Genomic DNA, 2466 nt, shown 5'->3' with positions numbered 1-2466 from the left:
GCCCGCTCCAGTGCTGTAAGAACAGATATCCAGAAAGGTTATGTTAATTTTTAATGTACAAGGCCGTAATTAATTTCTGGGGCCGGCCAGATTAGCGGGGAGTGTAAATTCCAGCCTCGGCTCAGGCGAGGATAAACCAACAGCACCGAGGGCTGGGGGCTGGCCGGGCTGGAGAAAAGCCAAAACCACGTTTTTTGGTGGTTTTTGGTGGCTCCTGGTGGTTTTTGGTGGCTCCTGGGGGCTCTGTGTCCCCCAACTTGCAGTCACCACAAAGGTTCCATCCATGCCCAGAACCTCTGAAACTCCCAAAGCTGCATTGGGAATGTGAAAATTCCGAATTATCCCTCCAGAAAACTTCGGAGAGGCTGGGAGGGAAARGGTCTGGAGCTGRCAGTGGCCTGGAAGWGCAGRAAGTTTGGAAAGGGTCAAAAATGCWCCGTTTTTCTCCCATTAAAGTCTCCCCCTCTCTCCTCTCTCTGCCTCTGTCAGTCTCTCCTCCTCTCTCCGACTTCCCCCAGCCTCTCCGAAGACAGATCGTTCCCTTAATCATTCTGGAAAAGAACCCCAAGCTGATATAATATTATAATTAATTAATTCACTAAAAAGGTATTAAATTTCTTTTCCCCCCTGTGGATATTATCTGAATTCATTGACCTTTAGAAAAATCACCCTCTAATTGTAACCAGGTTCAAGTGCATTTCCAGCCTGTCCCTTTTACATTAATAATATCTTCCAGGACTCCGCTATGCTGCTTAAATATTGTATAAATTTCACTGCCCCCTCAAAAAGAGGAGAGRGAGAAAAAGGCACGAAATGAAAACTCAGAGCTGATTAAACCAAGGAAAGAGGGGAGAAAAACTCCAGGGTGGAGTGGGAGATGGACAAAGCTCGGCAGGGTGAGGAATCCCACATTTCCAGCGCTGCCCAGCCGGGAGGAAAATCCCTGGATGGGGCTGTGGGGTGGCTGCAGGGCACGGGAAGGGGTTTGGCAGGTTTTGGGGTGCAGCCAGGTGGGAGAAGGGATGGTCACGGCCTTTTTTGGGTGACCAGCAGCACGAGGAGTGAGAGAGAAGCRAATTCTCGCCAGGATTTCCAAATTGTGGTGCTGCTCACTCAGCCTGGAGCTCCTTGGGGTTCCTGCCCCGCCGTGCCCGGGGGTTCTGTCGCTGTCCCGGCCCTTCCCGGGGCTCTCCATGCCCTTGTGGGCAGCAGGGACGGAGCTCTGCACTGTAAATCCAGATGTGGATGCGGCAGATGTGGAAAATCCAAAGTTTGTGGGGCCAAAGCCGCCCTGGCACACACCCCAACCCCACCAGGGCCGGCAGAACGGGGCCGTTGGGCTCCGGAGGGGTTTGGGGGTGAAAATCCTGCCCGGAAGGCAGAGCTGAGCCTTTCCCAGCACCCCAAAATGGGCTCTGCTGGGTCTGAGCCAGCCACGAGCTGGGGGTTTGATCAGGGGGTGGGAAAAATCCCATGGGAAAGGGGCTGCACCCCCAGAAAGGGGCCGGGTCACTTCCCTGGGTCACCTGGGCAGGGAGAAAACTGAGGAGGGAAACTGAGGCAGGAAACTCTGGAGGGAAACTGAGGAGGGAGACTGAGGAGGGAAACCGAGGAGGGAAACTGAGGCAGGAAACTGAAGAAGGAAACTGAGGCAAGAAACTCTGGAGGGAAACTGAGAAGGGAAACTGAGGCGGGAAACTGAGGCAGGAAACTGAGGAGGGAAACTGAGGAGGGAATCTGAGGCAGGAAAATGAGACAGGAAACTGAGGAGGGAAACTGAGGCAGGAAAATGAGACAGGAAACTGAGGAGGGAAACTGAAAAGGGAAACTGAGGAGGGAAACTGAGGCAGGAAACTGAGGCAGAACCTTCCACCTGCCCCTCATTTTCCTCTTCCCTTGGGTTTTTTTTTCCAGCCCTTTTCCCAACTCCACCATCTTCATCCTCCCCCAGTTCTTTGGTTCACACAGACACTCCCAAAAATCCTCACTGCTGTTAAACCGGGTGTGACGGTTCCTAAAAAAACCCAAGGGTTCCCCAAAAATCCAAAGGGCTCCCAAAAACCAGAGCAGCTCCTTCCGAGCCAATCTGCACCTGCAATAAAGTGGGTRAGGCTGGGAAACCTCTGATGCCTGTCCAGGAATTTATTTATTCCAGAGAAGGGGCTCGGGGTGGGAAGGATCTCYCCCTGGACAAGTTTAGCCTCCTGCTTTTCCATCAGCAGCTTTTTAGGGCTGAGGGATTGGGAGCCTTTTGGATTTTTTGGGGAGAGCTGAGGGTGCTCCCACACCTGGAAAAACCATCCCGGCTGGAAGGGGCTTTGAGGTTTCTCTGGAGCTTTCTCCTCTCCAGGTGAGCACCCCCAGCCTGGCTCCAGAGCGGATCCAACCCTGGAGCAGCTCCGTGACCTTCTCTGGATTTATTCCAGCAGCTCCAGAGATTCTCCAGCCCTGGAGCAGCTCCATGAT

This window comes from Malurus melanocephalus, unplaced genomic scaffold (assembly GCF_030028575.1).
Source record: "Malurus melanocephalus ecotype Western Australia unplaced genomic scaffold, MMel_1.1 scaffold_1337, whole genome shotgun sequence".
Classification (NCBI taxonomy): Eukaryota; Metazoa; Chordata; class Aves; order Passeriformes; family Maluridae; genus Malurus; species Malurus melanocephalus.
Note: the sequence above shows the minus strand (reverse complement) of the source record.